Source organism: Pinus tabuliformis, chromosome Q (genome assembly GCF_031772625.1).
Source record: "Pinus tabuliformis cultivar Carrire ecotype Pingquan chromosome Q, CPIR1, whole genome shotgun sequence".
NCBI lineage: Eukaryota > Viridiplantae > Streptophyta > Pinopsida > Pinales > Pinaceae > Pinus > Pinus tabuliformis.
The window spans coordinates 927,527,310-927,550,870 of NC_142296.1; the positions used below are offsets into that span (position 1 = coordinate 927,527,310).

At 31.9% G+C, this 23,561-nt stretch overlaps 1 pseudogene; it reads left to right on the plus strand.

The window, feature by feature from the left end:
* The first annotated feature begins 14,128 nt into the window (after positions 1-14,128).
* On the plus strand, positions 14,129-14,702 carry LOC149222498 (elongation factor 1-alpha pseudogene; annotated as a pseudogene).
* Positions 14,703-23,561: the final 8,859 nt, after the last annotated feature.

The window sequence follows — 23,561 nt, forward strand, 5'->3', positions numbered from 1 at the left end:
TTTATAGCCTGCATCCTCAATATTCAAGGAAATATGCCCTACCTTATCTTTATGATTGAAGCAAGCCTTTCCCCCATTGAAAACATGTCTATGATTACGTATGAAGCCAAGAGGTTTCCTGAAATTTCTTCTAACTCTAGCCCAAACTCCCACCTTTGGCTCAAGCAAGGATGACATAAGGATGCCTAGGCTTGGTTGGCCCAATGGGGTCTAAAGAAGGAGATCATCCTGAAGAATAAGGATCATATTAAAAATATTAATGCTTCCAAATTTAACGAGATTTTTTGGGGAAATAAAGACTTAAAAGGAAAAAGGAAACTACGATATTATAAGGACGTGATCAACCCCAATCTTAAAAACCAAAATTATTTTTATGTCTTGACTACTTTTAAGAAGAAAATTAACATTGCTAAGATAAGAACCGATTCTCATGAACTTCATAGTGAAATTGGGTGTTGGTCTATTCCTAGAATGCTTTGGGATTAAAGAGCATGCTACCTATGTGATACCAAGATGATTGAAGATTAAATAATAATAATAATAATAATAATAAAATTAATTAATTCTCTTATATTTTCCATCTTATACTCACATTCCATTTAATTTTCAAACTATTTGTCACATTATAAACCTTCTTAACATTTTAAATAAGAAAAATTATAATGATTTAAAAACACTTCTCTCACTTTTTTTAAACATAAGAATAGAATATTAAACATTTTTTATTATATTGTAAATTCAATTAATCATATAAATTTAAATAAACACTAATTATCATCATTATTATTATTTTTAAAATTTTATTATACAAGATTAATCATATACAACTATATATAAATAAAATAGTCACTTGAAAGAATACCAAAAAGATAATATTGAACTCTAATACATACAACATGTAGCACATAATTTTAGTTGATAACACCTATAATTCTAGTTGATAACATCTAGTTACGTAGAAAACAATTTCGAATCATTATTATCTATTTATTATGAACCTCCTTTCCACTTTGAAACAATAGACATTAAATTGTGAAGTTTAAAAGGTTCAAAATATAAAAAGTGTATGAGATGCACTAAAATCTAAGTTTAAATTACAATGTTCTCAAAATGGTTATGGAGTTCTTGCTGGTAAAATTGTAAAAGTTGTAGGAATTAAATTTAAAAAAAAAAAAAGTATATATATATATATTTTGAATGTTATTTGTAGTATTTTTAACTTTTAGTGCGTTTATTTTAGTAGGTTTTTTTTTTTATATAGAATAAAATGTGGTAATGAATAAGGAGTGACGTAGTTGTGGTTGCGCATTTAGAGTACATTTCATTATTTTTATCTTTCATTTACATAAGTGTGTATTTCCTTTTTTAATTTCTGGAGATAACTTTACGCATCTATCTTATCCATTTATCATATTATTCTTGGAAAACTTATTTCGGGAGCTTTAGTTCTATTTTTGTAGTTTATTTACACTTCTATTGATAGGAGTTGCATGTATGAGTTATTTTTTAGTTTTGACTTATTTTTGGCTCATCTTATTTTTAATCAACTTTGTTATTAATTCCAACTCCATTTTTTACTAATGAAGTGTTATTAGGAGGGAGTTTTCTTTTTGGCTTTTTTGCATGCACCGAGGAACCATGCATAGTGCACATTGTTTATCTCTTAAGAGAGTGTTATTTTATTGTACTCAAGTCAAGCAATGTCATACAAAGGAATTCAAATTGGTATTTTCAATATCGTATCTATTGGGTAATCTTTTATTCTCTCTTCTCTCTTTTTGTCTTGCAATTGTTATTGTAATTTTTTGTCACAAATAGATTTTGTGCTTGTAATTAAAATTCTAAATGATATCAGAGCATAGAAGGGTTTTGTGAGGAAAACACAATTTTTTTTTTCAGTCACATATTACTGAACATACAAAAGAGGATGGATCAACTCATTATTGTGATTCTTACTCCATTCAACTACTTTGAGGGGAAGTCTAAGATCATAATGCTATTGCAAAGTAACGATATTTATAGAGTTCCCATGTGTATTTAAGTATAGGCCAATCCAACTCTAGAGAAGTCAAAGTGCTTTAGCAGGATGGATGAGGCCTATGTGATTCTATGCTTTTCCATTTTTCCAAACTTTCCCTTTCATGTGAAGCTTGTTCAACTTCCAACGAAGTATAGACTGAGTTAGAGGGACTATTTGGGAAGCTAGATGAACTAACAATTAGAGAATGAAATCATATCCTTGAGCCCTAGCAAGTTTGAGACCCTATAGGATTTATTTTCCAAGCTCTATACTTTTCATCAACAAGTTAAAGCTTATGGCATTGATAGAAAGGAGGAGCATCTTATCCTCTCAATTTTTTCAAATCTAGGACCCAAGTATTCTATGTTTGTTTCTTCCTTCCACTCTATATGGATTTCTGAGAGAAAATATCGAAACATGCTCCTTATGGATGATTTCATAGATTGACTCACTAATGATAAAAATAATGTCATTAATCTCGAAGTTCTTAAAAAATCCAACTTGCCTATGCACTTGCAATACATGAGTGTAGTAAGGAAAAAAAACATAAATCAAAGGATCTTAATCACATAGATGGAAAAAACATTGAATCCACTAGGGAGAATTAAAATCCTAAGGAAGTAAAGTCTAAGAATGAGAACAAAGTGTAACTAATGCAATAGAGGATTTCATCTAGAGCATCCTTTTATGGTGAAGACCATTGATCTTATGAAAAAAGTACTTGAGCAATACAACCTTACAAACTGCATATCAAACAATGTTAAGAAAAAGACTAAAGACAAGCCACTTTAGGATAAAGGTCAAAGTCATGTTTTGACTTCTATTGCCTCATCATTTGACAGATGAATCTTAGACTCAAGTGACTCGAATCATATGACTGCATCAAAGCATTCTTTTTCTTTCTTAGTAACTTGCACTAGACCTCCTATGTTGCTGGGAGATAATACACCTATGAGATTGTGCAGAGAAGGGAGAGTGGACCTTAATTATGGAAGCTTTGATAGTGTCTTATATGCTCCAAATATCTCCATGAATCTCTTCTCTATCTACCATATTACTCACTTATTTACATGCAAGTTGAGTTCACTTTAGACTCAACAACAATTTCCAAGATGATAATATTATGTTTCTCCTCTAACCCATGCTCATGAAGAAAGTAGGTAAAGATCAAATGATAATTTTAGGGAAACCCCCTTACATCCACTCCACGAGGAACCCACTGTAGCTTTTTTTCCTATTCTTGAGCAAAATCTTCAAGATGTTCTTACATAATCTTTGAATTAGATTTCTTATCATATTTAAGAATTTTATTTAGAAGTCCATGAGCAACCTATTGTAGATATATATTGTAAGCCACAAAGGGCACATCATAATTTATAGGAAACTAGTGAACTAGTGGGTGATACTCCCAAGATACAAAGATATATATCTCAATTTTTTCGTACTCCACAGACACTCATTGTTATTGTATGAAATTACATTATGCAATCAACAATGAAGGGCTTCTCACATGATGGGACATGGCATATTTGAGGTTAGATCCATGATAGGGTTGTTGATCAACAACATTATCTTCCATAACAACTGCATAGTAGACATAATATGAATTATATTTTGAGGTTGGGGGGAGGGGGTTTATTCCCATCGGGTTTTCCCTCTTTACCTCACCTTTGTCATATTATGTTTTGCATAAGTGTTTTTGTACATGAGTACTGAACATGGCTGCAAATTGCTGAGACTCATATAGCTATTTTGTAATTGAGTACAAAACATGGTTGAAAATTTTCAAAACTTATTTACCATGCACACCCTAATCGTTGTTTAGTGGAGTGTTGGAGTACACACACATTTCCTACCATTTTAGGAGAAATTCTATTTATATTATTTTCTATTTTTAGTATGTCTATTTTTAACAGGTCTTACTTTATAGGATGACATGTGGCAATGACTAGGGAGTGGCATGAATATGACTAGGCACCTAGAACACACTTCCTTATTCTTATTCTCCTTCTATGAAATTGCACACTTCCTTTCCTATTTCAGGAGATAACCTTATCTGTCTACTTTATCCATTTATCCCTTTATTTTTAGAAACCTTATCTCCTAAGTTTTGGTCCTATTTTTGGGGTTTATTTGCACTTCTAGTGTTAGGAGTTTCATGCGTGAGTTTATTCAGTCCTCACTTATTTTTAGCTTATCATATGCTTAGTAAACTCTGTTATTGAATCCAACTTCATTTTTTACTACACAACTCCATTTTTGGGCTAGGTAGGAGGAAGTTGCTTTTTTCTTTTGTACATGCACTAAAGAACCAAGCCTATTGTATGTTGTTCCTCTCTCAAGAGAGTGCTATCTAAGCGCAATCAAGTCAAACAATGTAATATAAAGGAATATGAATTGATATTTTTGGTCTGTTAATCTATTGAGTGATATGTTATACTCTCATCTCCTTTTGTCTTGCTATTATTAGTGTAGTTTTTTTATCATGATTAGATTTTGTGCTCCTGCTTAAAATCATATATATATATATATGGCATGGAATATATCTATACACATTTATTAGGAATGATGTTTTTTGGAAAGAAAATTTGAAATCATAAATAAACAATGCTCTAAATAATGTTCGTTTAGTGATTTACGTGATGTATATGCATTTCTTAGGCATGGTTAACAACAAAATTTTGTTTTGTTTAAACAATGGGATACTTTTTATTAGAAGGGTAATTGTTAGTCATTATCATTATAATTTAATTTAGTTAATTTTGAATACATTAAGTATTTATAGTCATTAGAAATTAATAACTATTCAAAACTATTTGTATTTAAATGTTTGAAATTAAGATAGAATTATTATAGTTTATGTTATTATTAGATTATTTTTTTTTAAGATTTTATATGTTAATTTGATTTCTCGTTAGGATATGAACTTAAATTAAATTATTATTATTATTATTATTATTATTATTATTATTTTGTTGGGTAATGTGAGTCCTGATATGACTAGCACACCTAACCTATGGCTTGATTAGTCACAACCTAGGGACAATTAAGCCATCAAAATCACTTAGGGATCGTAATCGGTCTAAGCCACACTAGCCCTTATCATTGATGGAATTTTTCCCACAAAGTTTAGAGCTAGTGACGTTTTACACCACAGAGTGCCTTAACATAATACACTATCATTGTGTGCTCTATGCCTCATGGGATTATTATTATTATTATTATTATTATTATTATTATTGAGTATTGTTCTAATTTTTTTTTTCTTCTTCTTCTTCTTCTTCCATATATATATATATATATATATATTATTAATGTTATATTACACATCTCATGCCATCTATTTTTATGTTAAAATTCATTCACTTAGTCAACTAATGGTAAATTTAATCTAAATTTTAATCAATTTAAGGTTGTAATCAATTTTTCTAGGCTTTATGTTGATTCATAAATGGGAAAATCCCTTAGCGACATCATTCCACCAAACACAACACAAAGATCATGGTGGAATTTTGATGATATTTGAAAATTTTACTAGATTATTATTAGGGTTCTAGTTAGAAAAAATGTCCTTTTGTTACAAAATTAACTTACTCCCCATATTTGATGTTGGGTTAGTCCTCATTTCGTAACTGAAGGGTTTATCATTGCTAGCTTATGAGCCCACATTATTGGGTAACCCATGGAATTTTCCCATTGTATTTCATATGTTGAAGCCTATATAATGAGTTGAGATACTCCATTATACGATTCCTTGATATATAGGCCTTAGGAGTTTGCCTATTGGCCCTTATAAGTCTTAGGTGGCCAGTGCCGTCTTGGAATGCATAATGTAGACCTGATTTGTTTTAGAGAGCCATGCAAGAGAGAGATTGATACTAAACACTTTTGTTGAGAGCATGGAGGCTGTGTAATGTATTTTAATCATTTAATTACTAAATAATACATTGAGCATGCTTTAGAGTGTATGGTTTTCCTCTCAAAATGGATTTACCCAAGAAATCATGTTGTTTAATGGCTTGTTGTTTCTTTCAATCATTCGAAACTACTTCATTTTAAGTTTCTACACATTCTTCTCTGATGGATTAATTATGATACATATTTCTAGTTAATTATGTTCATTTCCTTGTCTACATGTAGCATACCCATGCTAATCCTTGTGGGTAGATTGGAGGCTAAGAAGATCATGCTATTATGGGAAGATTAAAAAAAATGGACATAACACTACATAAGTTTGAGCTTGGAACAATGGAATTCCCACATATGCTTATCCCATCAAATGCGAAGAGAAAGTCATGAGATTGGAAAATAATAGTGTGCAAAATTTTTCTTCTATGGTGTTGATCCATAGCGAGGCATGGAGGAGGCATATGTAATTGTTGCTACTAGATATTGAGATCCCTGGTTTGTTATGTCACCAAGGAGAACCTTTCTATTAAAAGTTCATGGAGCACCTGAGATTAACCATGAAATAAATATTCATTATGCTTTAGTGCACAATGAGTATGCTAGTGGAAGAATTGTAGAGCATATTATTGGTTGATTGTCCCTTAATTTTATTTTGAAGACTAGTTTGTAGGTTGATGGAGGTCAAGCTCTCAACATATGTGAGCAATACAAATATAGCTTGGAAATGAAAACTAGAAGTGGACCACAATGTGGTTGGCCTTGTGGAAAAGAGGCTAAAGGAGTAGATTGTTGACTATGGTGTACGTTTAGGCATGAAATTGTGTCTTATTGACTCATAGATTCTAGATGGGTTGTGCACATTATATTAGTTCATCATGTAATATAAGCCTTATTATTGTGCCATTTATGGTTGAAGTTGTGATGATTGATACATGAATGATATTTGAGGATATAGATGGCATAGTAGATGATGGATGAACAAAGACAACACTTGAAGGAGAAAGAGGCACATCAATATGGGTATATTGGTTGGAAATTGTATATTAACTTGTTGACTACAAGGATGTCTCCCTATGTGAAGATAACATATTGTAGAAGTATGCATGAAGGTATAGATAGAAAAAAAAATTCTACCTTTCCATTAGAAATATATATTGACGATTATGTGATGATCTAGGTGACTTTGGTGTGGATAATTAGTGATGGGGAAGTTAATCAATATTGGTATGTAAGGGATATAATGAAACTATGTATGCTTGAAGCACCCACATGAAGAAATGTCATTAACATTTCCATGGAGGTCAATGCGAGGAATTTGTGGATACATTAAGCTCAATCTAGGTCACATATTTTGGAGTAGTGCATGGGACTACCATGAGTAATCTTGGCACACTAAATGGAGTGTTGATACATCAACTTGTGTTTTGCATAACGGAATATGTAATGGTTCATGGGTTTTTGAGCCCATGTAAATGTTGCATCATATATTTTCTTATACATGACCTTATGTGTGTATTGGGTTGCACATAAATAGAATGGGTGGTTCATGGGTCTATGAACCATGGTGAATGGCACATCGAAATGCATAGAAGGATTGATGTAGAGAACTAATACAAGCATAAGGCACATGAGGATAGTGGATGAAGAAGTTTTTTATTAAGGAGAATTTGATTCCAAACACTTTATTTGAAACAGAGAGGGGTGCAAGTAATGAAACTTGTTAATGCTTCATAGCATCACATGCTTGCACGTATAATTGTAAGCATTTTCTATGGAGTTTTATTTTATCACATATGTAAATAGGCATATGGCTATAAGACCTATTTAGGCACATGTACCCCTAGTTTGATGAATTCCTAGTGTAAAGACTAAATGTAGACCTATATGATAGGGGGCATGTTGCATTCTTAGAAACTTGGATAATAAATGTTGAGGGTGGTAAGATTTTACTCTCACTAAATTTCAAAGAGGGAAATGTTGGGTTAATCTTGAATCACTCATTGATGTATTTACCATTGGTGTTTTACGAGTCCATGATGTTGGGTTATCCATGGTATTTTTCCATGTTATTTCATATGTTGAATCCTATTTAATGACTTGGGATACTCCATTGTAAGATGCTTCATGTATAGGCCTTAGGAGTTGACCTATTGGGGAATGTGATCCTAGGTGGTCAATGTAGTCCTAGAATTCATAATGTAGGTCTCATTTGGTTGAAAGAATCAAGTAAAAAATAGTTTATTGTTGGACAGTCTTGGTGAGAGTACAGAGAATCTATAATGTATTATACTAATTCCCTTGTTAAATAATATATTGAGCATGCTTTAGAGTTTTGAGTTTTTCCTTAAACAAAAGTGTTTTCTTTAGCTAGGAGAATACCTTCATAGAAGAAAATGGGGATTGACAAGTCTCTTCAGTTAAGCTTTTTCTATATATATATATATATATATATATATATATATATAGATATATATATATATATATATTATAACCAATCTATCACTTGAGAATAGGTTATGTATATAATTTAATGAGAAAAGGTAAATATGATTGAGCTCTTTAAGCTTCATGTAAGAGGTCTCAAGGTCAATCCCTTGGTTGGTTACTTTTCTTAAGTGTCTCACTTGATGTTGGCATTGAATCAAGTGCTACAACTAATATTAACAAGTTTACACTAAGTACTATTTGCAAAATACAAGGAAGTGCTCAAAATTTTCTCCATAATTAAAAAAGAAAAAGGAAAATAAAAAGTGATAAACCTAGTTTTAATAAATTTTCTCGATAACAATTTCATTGGATAATTATAACCATTTACTTGAAAATAATATATGGGAACAAGGAGATGATAACTGTAAACGTAATTCTATCCCTTAAAGACAACAATTCGATCATTATTTTTTTATATATACACTCCTAAATTAATTAGTTGATTATACACTCTCAAATTTAATTAGTTGATTATATATATATATATATATATATATATAAAGTTAATTCAATACATAAATTAATTAATATTATCGATTAAAAAGAAAAAAACAAAACTATAAAAATATGAATTTATTCAATACATAAATTTGAGTTTTAAATTTCAATAATTTTTATTTTTTAAGTTTAGAATCTTTTTATTAACATAACAAGCATTTACATTGCCAATAACTATTCAAAATTCCAATTTGCCTTGTTTTACTAGTTTGGAAACCAAACCAAAGAGAATTGTAGAATTTTGATCAAAAGTCTCAAAACTAACTTAGTTTCCTCAACATAGTCATTGAAAAGTATACAAAAATGAGGCTTATTAGCCAAGTACAAAGAAACTAAAAACTGTAGAAACATTTAATTAAAACGGTTTAGTAGAAAATAAAACATTGTTGTCAGATGTAGCTTTACCCATAGTATCACAAAGGTAAATTTGTAGGTGTTGCTTGTTTAGGATTGTGTGGGGAGATGGCTCCTTGCACTGAATAACACTGGTCCCCATGTGCTCCATCTTTTTATTTATATCAAGATAGAGTAGGTGAAGCTTCTCTATGCGAAGTAGTAACTCATCCTTGCTCTCATTACACTTAAAAAATAGCTTTCCCGAGGGTTTCTTAATGTTCCAATAGAGGTCAGTGGTGTGTAGGTATTGATTTTTCCAAGCTTGATCATTTCCCAGGACCAAAACCCATTCTAAAATTGCAACCATAACATTTGAGTTTGAGAGGTTCTTTCCATCCTTAATGACCTCTCGTTCAATATCCTGAAGTTCTTGTTGAACCCACAACGAAGTCTATTGATGATAATGTCTTACTAAGGCATGCGATCTAAGATGAGCTCAAGAGCTATTATAATCCCCACAATCCCATGTGCCTTTGCAGGATCTAACTCTTTGGTGTGGCATGATGAGGAGCAAGGGAGAAAGAACAAGAGGGGGTGTGTGCGGGGGGGGGGGGGGGATGGGAAGAACCAAATGATCTTGATGAGAGAGGAGGTAAGGGATACAAATAAAATCATATGGAGAATATTTCACTATCCTAAGGTGACAAAAAAGATGATAGTCTAAACAAAGCATAGGGGGAGAAAGACTAGAACTAGGTCTATAGAGAGCCTCTTAACTAAGCCTATAAAACAAATATTGTGTGGGATTTAAATGAGATAGTGAACAAGAATATATGAGTACCTATAGTATACATGCTACTATGAATTCATAAAGGAAAGGCGCCTTGTCCCTAGAGGCCCATAATGGCATCGATGTTCTGAGAAGAGATTGTAATCCTCAATAGTGTAGAACTGAAGATGTTAGCGACCCAAAATTTACTGAAACTTTTAAATAAAACCTTAAAAAACTTGATACCCCTCAATTTTGTAGTGTATTTCTAAGGGTGGGAAGAATGAACTAGGCCAAGAGGGCCTGGTCCTCTCTCCATACTAGCAAAGGAAAAAAAGAAAGAAAATGTTGTATTGCATTGATAGTTTTGAAGCATTTTCACGGTTTTTTGTTTCCTTGTGTTGGAGATCTAAAATGTGGTATGTGCATGAGACTAGTTGCCATCATTCATTTTCTCTCTATTAATTTCCTACCATCAATGGCGATTTTCATCGTGATTACCACATGCAGAAACAATAAACTTCATTGGCTTGTAGTTGCATCCCACCTCATAGTCGCTCGAGGTATATTGAATGGTGTTCATATCATATTCAATGACGAGGGGGTGTGTGGTGAGGGGCATTTCCATGTTATATTTTGATGCTTCACAAAGATGAAATGGGTTACCCCTCCCTTTTCCTCACACACATCCTTATTTTCCCCATACAAAGATTAAATTTAAGAACTTTGTTCAATATACTTCATCTTCATTACACAACTTTGTTCAATATACTTCATATTCATTAAACATGACCCCTCCCTTTTCCTCACACGCATCCTTATTCACCCCATACAAAGATTAAATTTAAGTACTTTGTTCAATATACTTCATCTTCATTAAACATGATTCAGGTACAGTTATATTCATACATAATTTCTTTATAATTTTCTCACAAATTAATTTTATATTTATAAAAAAAACCTTCAATATTCTCTTTATTCTCTCATATATATATATATATATATATATATATATATATATATATATATGTCTAAAATCTATTACTGTAAAAAAATGATACAAGGAGGCTCTGGCCTCTACAGTTCTTAGCCAAGGTTCATGGCATATTGCAACAAAAACAAAATGAAGACTGCCCAGAAGAGGGAAACCAGTCCAATCCAAAATAGATTTGTTGCCCTCGCAGGGGAAACCAGCATGTGAACATAGAGCGATATTCTATTGAAATCAGTTTCAAAACTAGCTATTTTGCTAAAAAATGCAAAAATAAACCCATAGGATTGGGTGCCAGGAACCTGAAACCTGAAGACGCATGTTGGTTTAGTTGTCATTTGGTGCTGATGGGAGTTTTTCAAGAATTAAACACATGTAGGCATCGAGGTCATCTTCGTCTTTCGACAGTTCACCCGTGTCTTCCTTTGCTAGAGTTTCTCGATTCTGCTCTGCTGCAGAAGGCTCACCTTGAGCAATATCATTCTTCTCCATTGTGCGAGTGGGACGTCCTTCAGCGATGGTCGGCTCCTCCTGAAATGTGATTGTAATGGTGGCCTTGATAAGAGGTCGATCCAGAGAGCATTGGTATGTGAATTGAGCTGTATGGTTGGAGTGCTGAGAGTTGGAAGGGAGAGTAGTAGCTGATGGACAGGTTTGCGAAGGCTGGGAGCGAACAACGCGAGGGTGACCTCTGCCACTGCGTGTATTAGGATAATGAGCCGAGAAAAGGGGGAGGAGGAGTCAGAGACCATTGAGGGCACAGAATGGAGCATTCTGCCTCTGCTGCTACCCCTCCTGCTACGCATTCGCTGGCGCAGTCGAGGCATAATGGCATAGGGAGAAAGGGACTGACTGTGAGAAGTAGGCACTGAGTGGAAATCAGAGGCAGAAGGCTCAGAAGCGAGGGTCAGGTTGCATACCAGGCTCTGTGAGTAGTGGTTGCCCTTTCTGAATTCTATACAATAGAGAATATTGCATCGCCTACCTGTTGTTGTGCGGGTGCTTGGCTCCACGACAGCCAGGGGGCACTTGCAATTCAGAGGCAGAGGAGCAGAAACAGACGAGGATGTGGGCCGAATAGCACCTGAGGTCTCCATGATGCAGAGCCGAGGCGGGATGGCGCTGGTAAGTTGGTTTGAGTGCCACATTGAATGGCATTTATGAATGTTGTGAGACAGTTTTATTACGTTGTGTGTGAGCTTACGGGTGGCCATGTGGCTATGCCACTTGCCGGCCCTTTTCTCTGTCGTCATATCATCCCTTGTGAACACCCGCATCCGAGATTCTTTTATATATATATATTAAATTAAGTTAAATTGTAAGATATATAAAAGAATGTTATGAGAAAATAAATAATGTTTATTGTTAAGGAAAAGTGTATAAAGCTATACACTTGGAAATTTTCTATTTATTAATCTCATTTAGATTTTGTTTTTGTTATTTGATTTAAATTTAGATATTGTTTTGTTATATTGTTAATTTTTTATTTTTATTTTTATTGTTTACTTTAATACTTGCTTCTTATGTAAAAAGTAATTAATAACTACTTTAAATTAATTTAAATGTTTATAAAGTTAAAAACCTCCAAAACCATGTGTATATAAAGTATGCAACATAATAATCATAAACCCCAATTTAAGATAGCTTTACATATAATATCATATTTATATTTTTTAAAATTAAATTATTGTTATGTAAAACATTGTATTAAAAATTAAAAATATATAAATTTTGAAATGCAACATCAATTTTTTTCATATAAAAAACATAAAAATTAAATAAATAAAAATTGTCTAAATAAATAAATTGTATTTAAAAATAAATCTAAATATTTCATGCAAATACATTAATTTAAATGAATATTGTAACTAAAAAATATGTTGTTATTTATTTTCTTTTAAATTCATTATCCAATTATTAATTTAAAAATTAAAAATTGTCAAATTAAAAATAATATAATATAATATAGGAATGACTATATTTATTGTTTTGTATATTTTATTAGTAAAACTATATAGTAAAAATAAATATTGAAATAGATTTAATGTGTGTACTCTTTATTAAATGTTATGACACTTGGTTAAATATAAGATTTTATTTTTTTTTGTCTTTTAAATATTTTTTTTCTTGACAATTCAATTTTAAACACTATGAAATTAGTCATTTCATGTAAATGAACCAATTAGAAAATAGAAATTCAAATTAAAAAAAAAAAAATCAAAAATTTATTTTTGTTTTTCAAAATATTTAGTTTAATATTTAAAATTTTCAAAACTTTAATGAACTTTATAAAATCTATTAAGAAATTTCAAAATTCATTGAAAGTCAAACCATTTTTACTAAAAGCAAAAACAATATAACCGGTTTTTAGTGGGTATAAAAAATTGAAGTTGAAAAAAAAAATATTGATTTATTTAATGTTAATTTGTGTAACATTTTTAATTTATTAATACAGTGAACATGTAAGAAACTCTAGAGTGTCCCTATGGCATGCTTGGTTTTGTGAGTTTTATAATTATTTTAAGGTGATATCTCTAATCTTGGGGAAGATACATGTCTTGTTTTTTCTAGTTATATGGTAAGGTGTTCCCTTAGAAAAAAATTTCTACCTTTCCCTCTTATCATCACTTTGAGTCGTTGGATTATATGTTAGACGATCAAAACATGTTCTCCCATGATGAGGCCAAGGTAGTTGGAAGTATTTCTTTACCAAAGCTGTTATAAACACGCCAAACCCATGATGAGGCCAAGGTAGTTGGAAGTATTTCTTTACCAAAGCTGTTATAAACACGCCAATCCAAAGTACTTGGAAGTATTTCGTTGCCAAGGCGGTTATAAACACGCCCTATTGACTGATTATTTGTAGGAAAGTCTCCTGCTCTCGCCTACAAAGTCGTTAGGCCAATACAACTGGCGACAATATTAGGGTACCCAATTGCCAAACCTCTGCGAGTCGTTTTTGTCTATAAAGGTAATAAGAAAATGTCGGAGTTGAAGTCTTTGTTTCCTCTTTATCTTGTGCGAATCTCTATCTCTCTACGCTGCTGCAAAGCTGTTCTTCGGTGCTTCTGATTCTCTCGACTCAGCCAGGTAATTGTTTTTAAGAGATTTTAATTCTAAGGCTCGTTATGATGAAATTGTTAAGGAAGTATCTTCTTATTTGAAGAGGGTTGGATACAACCCAGACAAGATTCCTTTTGTGCCCATCTCCAGTTTTGAGGGTGACAACATGATTGACCGTTCTACCAACCTTGATTGGTACAAGGGCCCAACACTCTTGGAAGCTCTTGACCAGGTTTCAGAGCCTAAGCGTCCTTCAGACAAGCCTCTGAGGTTGCCTCTTCAGGATGTTTACAAGATTGGTGGTATTGGGATTGTGCCTGTTGGTCGTGTGGAAAGTGGAATCTTAAAACCAGGTACGATTGTTACCTTTGGTCCCACTGGGCCGCATCATGAAGCTCTTCAAGAGGCATTGCCTAGTGACAATGTGGGATTCAACGTTAAGAATGTTGTTGTTAAGGATCTCAAGCGTGGTTATGTGGCATCTGATTCCAAGAACGATCTAGCAAAGGAAGGTGGTAACTTTATGAACCATCCAAGACAGATTGGAAATGGTTATGCCTGTGTTGGATTTCCAAACTTCCCACGTTGCCTTCAAGTTTGCTGAGATCATGACCAAGGTTGATAGGTGAGGATTGCATGCTTCTCTATTTTCCTAAGTTAGTTTGTCAAATGCAAAATTAGGTTCTTGATGGACGGTGGCATAGCGTACATTATTTTATAGTAAATACTTTTTAGTGGTTTAGGGTAATAGTTGCGGGGAGATCATCAGTTTGTCTTCACTGCTAGGAAATCTATGTAGTTAGATTGAGGTTGGAAGGGTATTAATAATTTCTATTACTGGTTTATTTTTAATGTTTGTATTGTCGTATAGGTACATGACATTTTTCTCCAGATTGAGAAAACTTCGAATTTATATTAAAGCGCAGTTTTGAGAATTTATTGGTAATTAGCTGATATGTAAAACTGAAAATGTGTACAAAGTATTTGTGTTTTATCTCTGTGAAGCTCATTTCCTTGGTGACTTCTCATGTCACTTTTTCCGGAGTCTAAACCTTTTTATTCTATATTTTCTTTTGCCTTTCTGGAATTAGTATTATCAGGGAGTAAACATTTAATCATGATGTATGTTCTTTCCAAGGTATGAAAGTATTAGTTGTTGTAATTTTACTTATATTTTCACAAAAAGTATTCTTGTCACAAAAACAAGTTTCACATTTGATTAACTAAGTGCAAATGGTGTAGTATGGTCTGTTTTTTATAGTTCAAAAAATGCTTTTGATTGTACAATTATTTCTGTTATTCTTTTTTTTTAACTAGACATATTGTTGGTTGTACATGCACTCCCATTGGTTGTTTGGGGATTTACAGGGAAAAAGAAGAGAAAATAAGCAAATCATCTAGCTCTTGTCTCTTTCTTCTTTTCTCAATGACCCCAATTTGACAAAAAATTCTGAATCTCATGACAGTGCTAGTCAACGTATGTTTTAGTCAATTGTATTCTGTCATAGCATTGTAAACCTAAGATGAAATTCATAAAATTCGCTGAGTTTATCTACCACATGCAACCTTAATGATATTAGTAGGATGGCATTAGTAGGGTGATTTCTTTTGATATAATCCCTAAGTTGCCTTTGATATAGTCTAGCTTCATATGGAGGTTGCTTGCCCCCAAAATACAATTTAGAAATGACCAAAATGCAATTTAGAAATTATATTTAAGAATGATTCATAATTTCTAAATAGATCCAAATTATTAAAAATATAGAACAATTTTAAAATATTTTATTTTATTTCCCAACACCAACCAAGATGATTGGAAATGAGGCCATTTAATTTTTCCATTAATCTATTCCAAGTGGCATATCCCTATGTTGAAATCCACTCCCAAATTAATACTCTCCCACTCTTCCTTTTAATCTATTCCAAGTGGCATATCCCTATGTTGAAATCCACTCCCAAATTAATACTCTCCCACTCTTCCTTTTAATCTATTCCAAGTGGTGTATCCCTATTTTGAAATATAGTACCATATACCCTTCCTCTTTTACAATATTGTACTTTTCTCTAATAACTTAGTGCATTGGATGTTTGTTTAAAGTAATTTATGACTAAAATTCCATTCCTTTTAATATATTCCAAGTGGTGTATCCCTATTTTGAAATCTAGTACCATATACCCTTCTTCTTTTACAATATTGTACTTTTCTCTAATAACTCAGTGCATTGGATGTTTGTTTAAAGTACTTTATGACTAAAATTCCCTTTCTTTTAATCTATTCCAAGTGGTGTATCCCTATTTTGAAATCTAGTACCATATACCCTTCCTCTTTTACAATATTGTACTTTGATGTTTATTTAAAGTACTTTATGACTAAAATTCCATTCCTTTTAATCTATTCCAAGTGGTGTATCCCTATTTTGAAATCTAGTACCATATACCCTTCCTCTTTTATAATATTGTACTTTTCTCTAATAACTGAGTGCATTGAATGTTTGTTATTTTTTTTTTTCTAAATTAGACTAATTCTATTAATGTAACAAAATTAGTACAAGGAGGCACCGGCCTCTGCAGAGCAAGCCCCAAATTATGCCATGTTTAACAACAAAAGACTAGAAAGGCACTGCTCGCACCAGGGAAACGAGTCCAAAACTTGTAGTGCCAAAGTGGAATAATTTTTTGAACAATCATCAAAATTAACAACATTGCATTAAAAAAAACACCAGAATAGACCCATAGTATTGCGAGCCAGGAACCCAGAACCTGAAAAACATTGACTAGCTAGGTGTTGTTAGGAGGAGGAGGTTCTTTCACTATCAGACATTTGGATGCCTCCATGTCATCTTCTGCATCATGTTTGTCTCGGAGTTTCTTCCGTGTTCTTAAAGTGGCCTGGATTGGTGCATCCCTGAGCTGCTTCTGTGCATCCTGAGTTACTTCGCTGCTTCTGTGCGTCCTTGAGCTACTTCTAGGGGATTTTCTCTTGCTGGTGGTGTTCCACGCTTGAGTATTGTGGGCCGGGTCTTCAGAGTTTTGTGGCTCCTCTCTAAATTCCACCGAGATAGTCGTTAGTATGCAGGGAAATTGTGCAAAATGACTGGGCTACAGAGATGATACAGAGGCAGCAGGAGGTTGGGGAGCAGTGTCAACAGGCTGAGGACGTATAGTTTGAGCCCGCCCCCGACTGCTGTGAGTGGCTCGGTAGCGTCTAGAGAAATGAGCCGTCGAAGGGGAGGATGAGTCAGAGGGGGACGAGTCAGAGAGGGACAAGGAGGGGGGGCGATCTTCCTTTGCTACTGCCCCTCCTGCAGTGCATTCGATGATGCAGATGAGGCATGCTCACCTGGTCAAAATTGAGCAGACGAGGATGAGAAGGAGCAGTGCCAAAGAATGAGTGGTCAATGGGAACAGAAGGACCTGTAATCAGCGGTTCAAAGCAGAGATTCAAGACCAAAGAACCAGTTTGTAGGCAACATAGAAGACTTTGCGAGAAATGTGCACCATCCACCATCTCAATGCAGCATAGAACTTGGCAGCGTCTCCCCGTTGTTGTGCACGAGCTCGGCTCTGCAGCAATAGGGAGACAATTGCAGTTCAGAGGAGGCGGAGCGAGGGGAAGACGGTCTGAAGAGGCCATCTTAAAAACCAAATTGATGAAGCCTCGACCCACGCAGTTCATTAATGTGCCATTAATACTGGCGGTGGCTTTCAGTATATGCTTCTGAGTGGAAGCGTGGGTGTCCAGGTGGCCTCGCCACTTGACAACCCAAGGTCACTGCATAGTACGTGTGTGCCTAAACACCCACATCCAGGATGCATTGGATTTTATGACTAAAATTCCCATTGAGACTGGTTCTACAAAAAAACTGTCACACATCAAATGTTACTATGTAATGATGCTCCAACACCTTATCTAGAGCTAAGGTTGATTCATCAAAGAAGCTTTTGATTACCTATCAACATTAACATAATTTCTTTTTTGATGTGTATTAAATTTTTTTAAGAATGTGAGTAGGCATTAAGAATAGTTGGTTAAGTTCAAAATGGGTTCTCTTCTCCTCACTCCATATTCTCTACAGAGCAACTATTCTACTGATTCAGCCTCAAGATTTGTCAAGCTTCTTAAGTATTGGATGACATATGCATGAGCTTTAGTTCCACTAACTGGAAAAACGGTTTGGTGGTTCTTTTAAATAGAAATAAAGTATCATTCGTATTGGTTTATTATTGAAAAACCAATGCTCCTTATATTTGTGATATAATGCATCTTCATGAAGTCATTTTACAACAAATTTGTGATGAAATATGTTTTCCCTTAATGTAAGACAACATGTTTGTTTTTTTCTTTGGTGATTTTTTTTGGTCTAATTTCACCCCCATTTCATGGGGGGCAATTTTGTTTCTTTGATACTCTTCAATTATTTTCGAAGTAATATTGGATGAAATCTCAGATTGTTGTACTCCTCCATAGTACCTTTATCTCTAGAGTTTTATAAGATTGAATCTATCCTTTTTTCTATGATGTTTTTCAATCATTCTTTTAAAGATAATAGTGAATGAAATTCTTGATTAGTGTACCATTTAATAGTACCTTTGTTGTTCGAGTTTTATAATCTTACATGAGAATTGTCCTCTAAGTTTGGTTTCCTTGCCAAAGATCTAGATACACACAACATGATGTTTCAAATAAAGAATTTCTATAATTTAATAGATTAAATATATTTTTCAATAGAAATGTAAAAAAAAATGTTTTATATAAAGACATAAAATAAATATGAGAATTATTTTTAAATATAAATTATAATAATTATTAATAAAAATAGAAATGTAAAAGAAAATGTTATATATAAAGACATAAAATAAATATGAGAATTATTTTTAAATATGAATTATAATAATTATTAATAAAAATAATATTTCTTAATTTAATTTATGTAGAACTCATGTAACTCATATTCCTTTACTTTCATCCCACTCACCAAAAGTTGAAGAGCCTTAAAAAATCAGGGAGACGATTTTGTCAATGATGAATATTAAAAATACTATTTTATATATTTAATGCACCAAGTTAATTTAGTACTCCTTACCTAAGAAATTGTTTCCATTAAATTACTTTATTTTATGCTAAATTAATAAGTTGCCATCACATTACTTTATTTTATGCTAGATTAATAAAATATTGAGCATCTATTTTGTTTTCATTCTCTAATCTTACTTAACTTTGTAGTTGTACTATAATTGATATTATAAATAAATGAACCAATTTTACTTAACTTTGTAGTTGTACTATTAATATAATATAATTGATATTATAAAGAAATGAACCAGTTCGTTACATAAAAAACTTTGTTTGATTTTTTTTTTTTTCATCTACTATTATTTTGAAATTTAACAACTCATTAAAAAAAGTTTGGAATGCATATAATAACTTTTTCATATTTACTGGATCACTTTTCAATCTACTTGAAATGCATATAAAACTTTTTTATGTTTTTACCAGTCAGATAGATAAGGTGAGGTGTGGTCTTTTGATCTAAAAAATAAGTATTTTCACTGTGCTTGATTTTCAATATAAAATGGTTATGTTGTTGAATGACTTCAACATTATTTTCAATTGCATGGCATCAGTTAGATTTTCTTGATTTTTTTGAGCAAATTTTATTGGATTAAAACAAGAACATGGAAGACACCAAGAATATTAGTGGTAAAAAGCAATGTGATCTTTTGAATAGTTTGGAGGAAATAATAAGTAGGTGAGTCAACAGTCAAAAGAGAAACACAAGATTTTTTTTTCAATAAGTTGTGTAGTTGATGCTATTCTTCACTTTTCAATCTGCTTGGAATGCATATAACAACTTTTTCATGTTTTTACCAGTCAGATAGATAAGGTGAGGTGTGGTATTTTGATCTAAAAAATAAGTATTTTCATTGTGCTACTTATGGATCACACTTGCTTGACTTTCAATATAAAATGGTTATGGATCACACTTGCTTGACTTTCAATATAAAATGGTTATGTTGTTGAATGACCTCTACATTATTTTCAATTGCATGGCATCAGTGAAATTTTCTTGAGTAGATTTTGTTGGATTAAAACAAGAACATGGAAGACACCAAGAAGATTAGTGGTAAAAAGCAATGTGATCTTTTGAATAGTTTGGAGGAAATAATAAGTAGGCGAGTCAACAGTCAAAAGAGAAACACAAGAATTTTTTTCAATAAGTTGTGTAGTTGATGCTATTCTTCACTTTTCAATTTGCTTGGAATGCATATAATAACTTTTTCGTGTTTTTACTAGTCAGATAGACAAGGTGAGGTGTGGTATTTTGATCTAAAAAATAAGTATTTTCATTGTGCTACTTATGGATCACACTTGCTTGAATTTCAATATAAAATGGTTATGTTGTTGAATGACCTCTACATAATTTTCAATTGCATGGCATTGAGCAGATTTTGTTGGATTAAAACAAGAACATGGAAGACACCAAGAAGACTAGTGGTAAAAAGCAATGTGATCTTTTGAATAGTTTGGAGGAAATAGTAAGTAGGCGAGTCAACAGTCAAAAGAGAAACACAAGAATTTTTTTCAATAAGTTGTGTAGTTGATGCTATTCTTTCGTAGTTTTATTCAAGGGTATATCTTAATTCACATAGAAATTCAAAATTTATTTACAAAATTGTTATAGTCCTTTATAGACACATGTTTGAAACTATGAAAAATTTTCTTCATACTGATTAAGGTTGCCTATAGCAATAGAAAGCGATCAAGAAGAAATATGAAGAAATTGTACCGAAAATATGAAGAAATTGTACTGAAACGACCTCGGATTTCAAGGTCGCAAATCACGATGAATTCCTTTATTTAAGAGGCATTCAAGTTGGCATAATCAAACAAGGTCTTTAACTTGAACATAGGCCTCATGATTTATAAGGCTCAGGAAACAATATTGCAGTGAGATTTCATTGTAGCATGGTCCTTGCCTTTTGCTGATATTTTTCTATCTCACAATAGTTGTCAAAGAAGCATTAATTAGTGCTATTGCAATATCTAGTGCAATTGCTAGTTAGGACACATGAAACAAAAAATTAGCTTATTCCATTTAAATTGCATTTAAGAAAATAGTTCCTATATATTTAATAATAATAAAAATAAAAGAGAATATTCTAAAACAAATCATATTTCTTTTAAATTTATTAGTTTATAATAAAATAATAAAAATATATTGTATTTATAATGTCATGTAAAAAGTTATTTTATAAAATTATAATAATACACTTATATATAAACATTTAAACTAGTCAAACTTTAGCTCTATCAAACATTAAGATGGATAAAATTTCTTGAAGTGTAAACCTCTTTTATTAAGGTTTGCACCTTGAGAGATTTCATCCCTCTCAATGCTTGATAGATATGGGTTAACAAAGATCTATGTTCGTTATAATAATAATAATAATAATGATGATGATGTTGGTTATATATATATATTGAAATACTTTATTTATGATTAACACTAATTTTGTTTTTATTATCAATATAATCTTTTTTTAATATCACATGTCAATTGAACATAAAATGAATTACATATGTATAATAGCAATATTATTTTTAGATGTTACATATCTACTTCATATTAAATAATGAAGGAATTCCTACTAAAAAGTAATTATAAGCCAAATTAGAATTTTTTTTTTTTTTTTTTTTTTTCAATTACTTTATCTCTATATAAAGTTGATGTAAAATTAAAATGAAAATTGAAAAATTTTATTTATAATTTTTATTAATTATGATTTTTTTTAATTTATTAATGTAAATATAATGTAAATATTATTTTATTATTTTTAAATATAATATTACGTAAATACATATCCCCTATAATTCCCCTACTAAATTATAGAATGCTTCTCGTTGTAATAAAAGACTCAAAATCCATAAAGCATAAAAATATAAATAACATATATTATATTCAAAATATAATGAGATGTTGATCAAATTTACTTAATCAATATCCTAAAAGTTATAATTTTGTAATTCTTTCTCTTCCTTTTTCTTATTCATATTTATTCATTTTAAAAAAAATCGGGATCCCTTTGAATAAGCATTCACCTCAAAAGTCCTCTCGCTTGAAGTTCTCTGATACTCATTTACACCCAAAGTTCCACAACACTTATTTTGCACTTCTATGACACTTAGTCATATTTTATGCTAATTGCAGACCTCCTTCGTGTCGTCTCGTAAGTTCGAAGTTTCATTGGTTTGTAGTACGTATAGCATCAATGGTGACAGTTTCAAACAATTAGCCATTTTTATGACTTCCATGCATATATCATGGAAGTCATCATCCACGTGTCATCCATCACCCTTACATGCCATCAACCACGTGTAATTCTTCTCGCCTCAAACCCACCAAATATCACCCTTTTCGAGGATTATTGAACATAATCTTTTGAGGAAGTCTTCACATGCACCTACAACTAACATATATACAAATATTGAGATATGATCATTGGCCTACCAATATAAAGATTTTTCTTGGTTATTTGCTTGACTTGCTAGAAAAGATTCAACTGCTGAAATTCCCAAATGTATTATGTATATACTGCACTGCACTACTATAATCATGAAAATGTCATTTTTTTACTAGGCTGGCATTATCTTAAATGAGATATCATTTTAGTTAAAGGACTATCATACAACAAAGACATTCTACATGTCTTCTTTTTTAATTTACAAAATTGTATATTGTTATATATCTAAAGAATTATCAAGATGGACGAATGTCAACTTTAACAAAGATCCAGTGTCTTTTTGGTATCCCACTTTGTGGAAGCATAAGGTTATTTTTAATTTATATTTGATTCAAAATGGATTCTTGGTGTGTTTTGAAGAATGGTTTTTGTACCAATAAAGGGAAGAATCTCAAAAGAAGAATCTAATTTTTTAAAGGAAAAAGGTGTAATAGAAGTAAGAAGTGGTTTTCTTTTGTGAAAATATTTGGGTTTTATGTTAGGGTTTTTTTCTTTTTCTATTATTTTTATGACAAAATTTTCATTGCAAAAATATGCACAAAATACAAGTATTAATTTTGAAAGAAGAGGTAATTGATTACTTTTATTATTATAATAGGGGAGATCATAGTCGGAAATAATTCCCATCTTGATGAATTCTATGGATATTTTAATAACTTCTAGAGGCATGAAGCTCCAGGTCGTGATGATTTTAACCCAAATGGTTTATTTTCTACACATTTGATATCTATAACATACCCCCATGATATTGAATAGAGTGTCAATATTTGATGAAGGAGGAGGAGATAATAAGAAATCTCAGGAAAATTTACCTAAAGTTCAACAAACGACTTTTTAGGATGATGCTTATATTATTGTGAGTACTAATGATTCATACATGAAGAAAGAACAAACAAGTAATCATAAGGAAACCGATTCTCCTAATTTATTAAAAATAAGAATTTCTATTCTAGAAGTAAGGCACA